Here is a 10,826-nt window from a genome sequence, read left to right as displayed (position 1 = left end):
GGGTCCCACGGACCAATCACAGCCTTGGGGGCAGGTGGGGTGAGGGTGGGGTGAGGTGTCATCGTCACCGATGACCCCCTCATGCCCCCTGACGCCTGGCGGTGATTGACACCTGTGTTACCGAGCGTCTGATTCGCTGGTAACACAGGAAAACGCTGTAATTGGCTGTTCACACTGAACAGCCAATCACAGCGATCGCCGACGGGGGGGCGACATCGCAGCCCCCCCTGGGCATGCAGGGACATGTCTGCTGTCAGGGACAGCAGACATCGTCCCTCTGTCACTGCGTCTCGAGACGCAGTGACAGTTTAAAGTCATGACGTACATTTATGCCATGTGTCGGGAAGTACATCCCGGCCATGACGTAAATGTACGTCAAATGTCGGGAAGGGGTTAACTATATTTTACTTAGGGTCAGTATGTATTTATGAATTTATGTGTGATAGTATGGCTACTCTTCTGGTCCACTTTGCCACGCATACTCGGGTATGGAAACTTTATTTGCGCAACTCTGCGAACCAAAATGGCGGCCATACTATCCTAAAATGGCGTGTGTGTAACTCGACTTCCATAGTCCACCCTTTAACAGTAATTATAAAACTGTTACAATACAAAACATTTCACACGACAATACAGAAATTCATAATCCTAACAGAGAAATTGGGATACATGAATTAAACATATAAGGGGAGTAAACCATCTGCTCTCGGCCGATCCAGGATCATGGATAAACGATGGGCCGCATTTATCGAACAACCTACTCAGGGTCACGAAGGATAATGTACAATTTTGGGATAAAAATAAAAACAGGGGTGGTTACAACATATACACGTTCACAAATATGGTTTCTTTAAAGGGAGGTGGTTTCGATTTTAGGGTCATATACCAAACCCTGGTCTTCCTCTGTATCTCTCGTTCTTACACTCATGATTTCGGTACGTTTTGTCTTTCCCCGGGTCACCACCTTTAAACATTTGAACAATAGCACAAAGACTATGATGGCACCAGCGATACAGAGAAGGAGTTTTCCTATGCTAGCTATGATCCCTTGCGCCCATTCTCCTAAACCAGAGAACCAGTGCATTGGATTCAACCAGGAGGTCCATTCACTAACTTTGTTACCTATTTCTGCCAGGCTGATATTATGTTCCCTTCTAAATTCCCATTTAAGCTAAAGAATCTCATCCATCCGGTGATCGATGATTTCTTCTGGGTCTTCAGTATTGTTGGTGATATATGTACAACATTTCACCCCAAACTGTGTAGAAAGGGTGACACAATATCCTCCTGTCATAGCTGTCAGATAGTTCAACACCATTCGATGTTGGACTAGCTCTCTTTTATACGCTTGCAACTCCTTCCCAGTGTATCTAAAGGTGTCATCATAAATCTCAGTGATGTTATCTACCAAGCTGGCTAATGCTTGTATATATTTAAAATTTATGACTCCTCTGGCGGTATGGGTGATATCTAAAGCAATGAGGAGTTGGATACCGAACGACTCGTGTATCATTTCGGAAGCTAGGGGTTCTTTCCTGATGGTTAAATCCCTTTTATGGATTTGGTCATAATGGGTATGAGTGTAAGGAGGAGAAATACCTCTGTGTATGTTCATCATCTCATCATGTGTGAGGGTCATCACTTCCGGTAACACTCTGCCTAGATAACAAATACCAACGTAGTTCATGGAGAGCCATTTGTACGCCCTCCTACCACAAATATAATAAACATCGTCAGGGAGAAAATAAGGGACAGAGTATTTCATGATCTTGTCACACATTATCCATAAGAACATCCCCGTCCTCTGTTCCCTGACTTGTTCCTCACAGATTTCTGGCTGTAGGGTTACATTACAGTAGCCGGCTGATACTCTGCCGGCCATCATTTTACTTCTCTTCACCGTGTAGACATATTTATAGTGTCTCCCACTGGTTCGGATTTTTAACAACAATTCTTTATCAATAGGCTCTCCATCTGGACGTTGGGAGTAAGTTATTGTCTGGTTATGCCATGTCACTTCCCAAGTACCAATCGCTCTGGAACTCGAGAAGTTCATACATACCAGGGATTTATCCACTTGGTATGGGTGTAATCTAAGACTAGGGGACCTGGTATACAGGTATCTCTTATCCAATCCAATGGCCTCCCCTTATTTAATACGCTTATCTCTGAAATATTAAGCGGGTATGGGACTAGGCCTACACTACTCCTTTTATGTAGCACTTGTGAACACACCCAGCATTCTGTTTGGTTTAAAACCTTACCCACTAGTGAGTGGTAATCACTCAAGGGATGTCGGACGGTAGTTGCCTTACTTGTCGACTGACATCGCTGGATGCATTCTTCTTCCATTTTAGGTTGACAATATCTACAGACACAGTACTCACCAGACAATAACTCATCACATAGCCCTTGTACTACGTTTCCCTCATACCTTTTACCTTCTCCTGTCATGGGCAAAGTGTCAAGCTGGTTTAGGGATTCTACCTCACCCATATCTGGGTCCATTATTACACTGTCAGAACTCCGCTCCGATCGCTCTAGGATGTGGCAGCCACCGAGTATCTTTGGGTGAATAAAAGAACACAGAAAGAAAACAAAGACATATATGCATAACTGTGAACCTTTTGCTTGGAGTCCTTCCATCATCTCTACCAGGGGACTTTTATTTTGCTCTGCTCTTAGACCTTTGTTCGCTCAGGTTGCTCGACCTTGGCTGCTTCTCAGTGTTCCCGAAACAATGCTTCTAGCGACACTTCTTCTCTCTCGCTCTCTGCACACTGGGACTCTGGGTTACTGGCTTTCTTGCAGTGGGACGAATGTATCCAAGTCTCTCTCTCTGCGACTTTAATTGATGTAGTGCTGGTCAACAAAACTTGGTACGGTCCTTCCCAACGGTCTATCAAACAACCTGAGCGTAAAAAATTTCGGATCATAACAAAGTCTCCTGGTTTCAGATTATGACAATTCTCTGTAGGCATATCAGGGTTCAGTAACTTCAGCTGCTTTTGTTGCTCCCTTAGCTGTTTGTTTAGCTTTAGGATATACTGTACAGTTAGCTCATTGTTACATTTGAGATCATCCTGTGGGTCTATCATGATGTGTGGCTGCCGACCAAACAATATCTCGAAGGGGGACAAGTTGAGCGGAGTCCTGGGAGTGGTCCTAATGCTATACAGCACAATAGGCAATGCCTCTGGCCATAACAACCCTGTTTCAGCCATAACTTTACCCAATTTGTTCTTAATAGTACCATTCATTCTCTCAACTTTGGCGCTCGCCTGGGGACGATATGGAGTATGAAGTTTACTATTAATCCCCAGGAGTTTACACATGATTTGGAAGACCTCTCCTGTGAAATGAGTGCCTCTGTCACTCTCAATGACCTTTGGGATACCATACCTACAGACAAACTCCTGACATATTTTCTTTGCTGTAAAGGTAGCAGTGTTGGAGGCAGCGGGGAAAGCCTCCACCCAGCTAGAAAACATGTCAACACAAACTAATACATATTTCAAATTCCTACAGGGTGGTAACTGTATGAAGTCGATTTGTATTACCTGGAAAGGGCCTTCTGTAGGAGGGATGTGGGATGGCTCTGTTGGGATGGCTTTTCCAACGTTCTTCCTCAAACAGGTGAGGCATGACATTGCCACTCTACCTGCTTGAGAAGCGAACCCTGGTGCACACAAGTAGGCTTTTACCAGCTTGCACATACCTTCCTTCCCAAGATGTGTCAGCCCATGGGCCGCCTCGGCTAGACTAGGAAGGTATGCTCTGGGGGCCACTGGTTTCCCGTGTCCATCTCTCCAAAGTCCGGTAGACTCTTGGCCACATCCCTTCGACTTCCATACTGCTCTTTCCTGTGGGGAACACAAATTCTGCATGTCTATCAGTTTGGATGTGGATACCATGTTCAGTGTACAAAGGTTGGTGGGATGGGTGAAAATATTTACAGGGCATGCGGCCCTTTTCGCTGCCTCATCAGCGCGGCTGTTACCAAGTGACACCGGGTCCTTCTCTGATGTGTGAGCTTTGCACTTGATAACAGCCACTCTGTCTGGAAGCTGAATAGCTCCCAGAAGTCTCCTAATATATGTCGCATGCGCCACTGGTGTGCCAGCCGCCGTCATGAAATTTCGGAGGCGCCATAGGGCTCCAAAATCATGGACTACTCCGAAAGCATATCTGGAGTCGGTATATATGTTGACTGATTTTCCTTGGGCCAGTTCACATGCTCTGGTCAGTGCCACCAGTTCCGCTACTTGTGCTGAGTGAGGTGGTCCCAAGGGTTCAGCTTCCACAATACCTTCTCCATCTACTACTGCGTAGCCTGTGCACAGCTCTCCCGTGTCCGTCTGTCTATGACAGCTACCATCTGTGAATAAGGTTATGTCTACCTCACTTAATGGGCTGTCGCTTATGTCAGGACGTGCTGTGAAGGTCTGATTCAGGTAGGACATGCAATCATGTTTGTCCTCACTCTCACTAAACTCTGCTTTACCATATTCAGCAACATTCCCATCACCCTCCACCCTTTGTGCCTTGGAAGGCACATGAGGAAGGAATGTGGCTGGGTTTAGTGTGTTGCATCTTTTGATGGTAATATTTACTGGGGCCATCAGCGCCAGTTCCCACTTAGTGAACCGTGCTGAGGACACATGACGTGTTTGGGCAGAATTTAGGAGGGCAGAGACAGCATGGGGAGCATGAACAGTTAAATCGTGTCCCAACACTACGTCCTCACTCTTACTTACTAGTTGTGCTATTGCAGCCACACTTCGTAAGCAAGTTGGGAGTGAGCGTGCTACTGTGTCCAGCTGGCCACTGTAGTACGCTATTGGTCGGTTGGCATCACCATGCTTTTGTACAAGTACTCCTGCCGCACACCCACCTGATTCAGTTCCGTACAGTTCAAAGGGTTTTCCATAATCTGGCATTCCCAGTGCTGGGGCCTTTGTTAGGCTCACCTTTAGTTCCTCGAAAGCCAGTTCAGATTCCTCAGTATGAGAGACCCGATCTGGCTTAGTTGAGGAAACCATCTCTTGTAGTGGTAATGCCAGAATAGAGAAACCTGGGATCCAATTGCGACAGTATCCACACATGCCTAGGAACGTACGGATCTGATGCTGGGTCTGTGGCAGTACCATATTCTGAATCGCTTGGATTCTGTCGTCGGTGAGGTGTCTCAGCCCTTGGGTAAGGCAGTGGCCCAGATACTTAACCCTGGTCTGGCATAATTGCAGCTTATCCTTAGATACTTTATGTCCTGTCTCTGAGAGATGCATCAGCAGCTGTCTAGTGTCATCCACTGATGACTCCAGTGACTCAGAACACAACAATAAGTCATCAACATATTGTATCAGTATCGAACCACTCATGGGTTGGAAGGATTGTAAACAATCATGCAAGGCCTGGGAGAAGATGCTGGGGCTGTCTATGAACCCCTGGGGAAGTCGTGTCCAGGTATACTGTACTCCTCTGTAAGTAAAGGCGAACAGATACTGGCTGTCAGGATGCAAAGGGACGGAGAAGAATGCTGAACACAAATCAATGACTGTGAAATGAGTACAATGAGGTGGGATTTGCATTAGGATGACAGCTGGGTTTGGCACTACGGGGAATTGGCTCTCAACTACCTTGTTTACCCCTCTTAAATCCTGCACTAGTCTGTAGCCCCTCCCCCCGCTCTTTTTCACAGGAAAGATGGGACTATTGGCCGTGCTGGAAGTTCTAACTAGGATTTCCTGTTGGAGCAATCGTTGGATCACTGGAAATATTCCTAGCTCAACTTCAGGTTTTAAAGGGTATTGCGGTATTTTTGGGGCTATTCTGCCTTCTTTTAAGCGGATTTCTACTGGAGCTACATTTGCCATTAGCCCAGCGTCCTGTCCATCTTTAGTCCAAAGGGAACTCGGTATTTGTGCTGTAATTTCAGCTACCCTAGATGGATTTGATTCTACAACAGTGGAATACAACATTAGCCTCTGAGGACTGTCCAGCATATCTTGCACTTCTTGTGTAAGATTTTTAGGAGTATCTAGGAATACCCCATCGGGAGTGCAATAGATGACACATCCCATTTTACATAGTAAATCTCTACCCAGGAGGTTAGTCGGGGCCGCTGCAGCCAACAGAAAAGAGTGTTTGGTATGCAGAGGCCCGATTGTAATCTCCGCTGGTTTCGTCAGTGGGTAATGTTGTATTTTTCCTGTTACCCCAATTGCCGCTACTGATTGGTTAGTGAAACCCAAGTGAAGAGGAGTGTTGAGAACAGATCTGGCCGCCCCTGTATCAACCAAAAAGGTTTGCCTTACTCCAGCTATATCAACCTTCACCTGAGGTTCCTCTCCAAGGTGTTGTGTTAGTCTAACTGGCTGTAGGATACAGGTGTGACCTGTTTCCTATGGTCTGACCTGGGTTGCCCTTAGCACAGTGTCAGCCATCAGATGGGGAGGAGGCATGTTGCGAGACCTGTCTGTCTCCTCCCATTGTCTAGGGGCTGGGTATCTCCGTGTCTCACCTCTGTGAGATTCCCATTCTCGCTTATGTGTTTGGTAACTCCTGGGGTTTCCTGCCCTACACTGAGCTGAGTAATGACCTTCCCTATTGCAGTTGTAACAGATAATTGGCTTTCTACCTGTGTCCCTGGTGTTTCGTGGTTGGTATGCAGCTTTGTTTGGGGCATTAGAAAGGGCCTGGATGCTAACCATCATCAGTTTGTCAGTTTGCAGTTCCCTGTGCTTCTTAATGTTGCGGTCGTGGTCCACAGCAGATTCCCGTAGGGCATCCACTGTCATTCCACGCCAATTTGGAAAAGAAGTTTGGACTCTGGCTCTCAGGTTTTCCCTAAGCCCTTCCACCAGCACAGAGACAATCATCTCCCTCAGGTGGGGGTCGTCCTTAGGCTCGGAGACACCAGTGTACTTTGATACCTCCAGTAAGGCCTTTGTAAAATAATCAGCAGCAGTTTCGCCATCTTTCTGTTTGATGGTGAAAATCTTGCTATATTCTACTGCCGCAGGAAAATATACTCCCAACTGTAAGTTAATCAGGCGTATATTCTCCTGGTTGATCTCATCATTTATCTCCTTGTCCACTTTCAATCCACTATCCTGAATGAATTTCGGGATGTCAATGTGAGTGGGGAGACAGGCCCTCAACATGATTCTCCAATCCTTGTTGGTGGGCTCATCAGAGTTTCCTAGATCCCTTACAAATTTCCGGCACAATGCCAGATCTTTCCTTGGGTCAGGGAAATCTGTAATGATGGACCGCAGCTCTAACCGTGTCCATGGGTTTAGCATGGTCATCTTTCTGGTAGGTATCACACCCTCTCTGTCTGCCTTACCATAGGGAACCTCCAGTGTGCGTACAGGGTATGTTTGTACCACATTCGCATTACTGGGACCTGCTTGGGAGTCATTTGTGTCTGTGCTGTGTGGTGCATCATTACCTGAGTCCAATACTATGCTGTTGGCATCAGCCGTCTCCTCCTCCTGTGCTGGGGCCTCAACAGCGGGTTGAGCTTTTCCCTCAATCATATTAATTGCATGAGAGACGGCCAGTGCCAACAGCTGCTCGTTTTCCTCTCGGGTTTCCTTGTAAGGGGATAAGACAGGGTACAGGTTAGCAACGGATACATTATTACTTATACTTTTCTTATGAGTCATTATCCCCTTCGGCACATATGGGGGTGGGGGAGCTGATTCTATTGTGGCAGCGGTTGCATTTATATTGTGGCTGATTGCGTCAGGTATTGCCAGACCTCTGCTTCCCCATTGTTCCTGTCCTTCCTTCTGCCACAATTTAAGAATATTGATATGCTTCACTCTCTCCTTACGACTGGAGAGTAGGCATATTTCATCTTTTACTGCTGATAAGATTTCCGGATCGAAGCTACCAACACTGGGAAATTCTAACTTGCTGCCTTGTGTCATTTTTCTCCATTTATTTTGGTAAACAACTGCGAGTTCACCGTGCTTCCTGCACATAATAAAAGCAGCCGATCCTTTTGGCCGGCTTGCTTCCTCCCTAACATGCACGTTATCACAGCGTGACCCGTTATTACCCATAGTTACAGGAATAAACGTTCACAGCTTAATAGATATCGGTGGGTTATTACTTATCTGAGAGCTCCCCAAACACTCACTTCTACAGCTTCCTAGAACATCCCACAGTCAAGCAGGTGCGAAGGATACGAGGTACGATACTCAATCACCAAGTCTTTCAACTAGCAGCGAACTTCTAGCCAACTTGCTTGGTGCGGCACAATTTTTCCAGGGTATAACAAACTTGTTTTCCTATACCCCCAAAAATTGGATTTCTAAAGTAGCTAATCGGAAACAAGTGCGTTCCGATGTATCTTCTTGTACCCTCCTAGCGGAATCAATTCCACTGAAGGGGCAGTTCCTATGGGCACGTCGTCACGTGAACCCTAACCTTGTCCTACCTGGACTGTCCTACACTGGACTACACTGCGCTTGAGTCGTGTCGTCACACACCCGTTCGCCTCAGTTATGTTTCACACTGGGCGCTGGTTACACCTTGGTCTTATGCATATATTTGAAATATTTCTGTACAGAAAATCTTCCCAGGCCGGTAGCTTGTCACTAGATACTTATGCAGGTATAAATCCCTTATAATACGCTATAGGAATCTATTAAAATAATGCTTGAGTTGCTTGCTTATGAAAAAAATGAACAAAAGAAAAAAAAACTTATTTTTTTTCTCTTTATTAAATCACCACCTTATCCACAGTATATTGCTATACTGTTTAAATAAAGCTAGTGGTTCAATACTGTTCACCTTTGAGTTCCTATGTGTGCTGCATGTGCAGTACCAATGAACAGCCACGTGTGTACATGCGCTGTTCACAGGCCGCCGGTGAATCGGCCACCCACGTGTTCTATAGTGTATTTGCAAGGTTGCACTCGGGTTTCGCTATACGCAGTAATTGCGCCTAAATGTGGAATAAATCCCTTAACTCCGTCCGAAAGTTACGTATCAAGATGCGAAATAAATCCCGCACTTAATCCGTAAATCACGTACAGAGATGCGAAAATTTCCCGATATGGGCACGTGCGCGCGCACCTTGCGTAATACACAATAGACGCTTTACGTTACTGCAAAAGGCCCAGGGCTTGTCGCCACGTGGCGGAGTCTCTGGTTTTGCAGTAACTAACAATAAAAGTTATAGTTTTGCACAGAGGGGATCCTCTATGTACTATAATAAACACAGACTCCACGTGTGCGAACCTTATCGCACGTGGTACATATACTATAATAAACAAGCAACCCAAGACACTATACCCCGTTAAACTACTTGTGGCAGGCAGAAGTACAGTTTACTAAACACTTTGGTATGATATGCTTTAAAACACGTGGCTTTCACTTATTGTACTCCGGGTTCAGCGCTAGCACTTCCCGAACCCCGCACCGCCGCGGACTCGGCCTATCCAGCAATGGAAACAAATAAATACTTCCACCCTTTTGCTGGTATAGGTCGGGTCGCACGCCTGGTACTGAGTTCTGGAATGTGGAGCGGACGGACGATGCCCCCAATTGTTAATGGCGATTAAATATGACCAGAGAGAGAATAAGTGAACAGCGCAGGTTACGTAATAAGTCCGCAACCAACGTACCCTTTATACCTAACTACGTGCGTACAAAGCGTAGCGCAGCGTAGTGTACCTTTTATTGTATTATGTACACGGAGAACCAGTACCTTAATCAGAGATTCCTTCGCAGTATTTTGTCTCTAAACTGCGAATATACCTTATCGGACAGTGTCCGTAATATACCTTGTCGCTATCATGCGAATAAACAGACACGACCACTGTATAGAAATAAGGAGATAAGAACTCCGTAAAAGGTTGTATTTAAGTCCCTAATGGACAAAAAGGGGGTTACAGAAATAAGAATAAACAGGTATAACAAGTAACACAATATACTAACAATGAATACTAAACAAACTCTGCTAAGGGGAAAGAAAACAGATACAAGACACAATCAGCCAATCAATACAATAAGGACAAATACCGTTAATGCAACCGTTACCGTTCTCATCAAATATGCGAAGTGTAGTCCGGTCAGAGCTCACTATCGTTCAGGGATGAACTATAGTCCGGTGGTCAGGTCAGGGAAAGGTAGATGTGCCGAAGAGACTTTGGCTGCTCTGGGTCGCCTATCTTATAGGGTCAGAAAAGGGGAGGTCAAAGGCCGTTCTCATTGGTCAGGGGTCGAATGTCAGGTCAGCTGTGATTGGGGGGTAAGCTGATACACCTGGTTTGGCTAGGTCCAGGGGAGTGAACTTTAAGAGTCCTTTGTTCGGTGGTTTCGGCGTCAGCAGTGATAAGAACTGGTTTCATCTGGATTTCTTTGTTACATTCTTTCAACAGAAACTGTCCCTGGATTATGGATTATGTCCATAACTATCGGGCAGTGTATATTGCGAAATATTCGCAATGACCGGAATACTTCGCATAATGAACTGAACGGAACAGTACTAAACACGATACAGATAGATGTATGCAGGGCTAACTAAGCTATGTGTGGCGTTCTAAACCTTTAACTATATTTTACTTAGGGTCAGTATGTATTTATGAATTTATGTGTGATAGTATGGCTACTCTTCTGGTCCACTTTGCCACGCATACTCGGGTATGGAAACTTTATTTGCGCAACTCTGCGAACCAAAATGGCGGCCATACTATCCTAAAATGGCGTGTGTGTAACTCGACTTCCATACCTCGCTCAGCCATCCACTCTATCACCCGTTCCTGTCCTCTCTGCCATCCTCTACGCTCAGCCATCCACTCTATCAC

This window comes from Crinia signifera, chromosome 7 (genome assembly GCF_055691185.1).
Source record: "Crinia signifera chromosome 7, ASM5569118v1, whole genome shotgun sequence".
In the NCBI taxonomy this organism is placed as follows: Eukaryota; Metazoa; Chordata; class Amphibia; order Anura; family Myobatrachidae; genus Crinia; species Crinia signifera.
The sequence above is the reverse complement of the archived record's forward strand: the minus strand, read 5'-3'. Positions refer to the sequence as shown.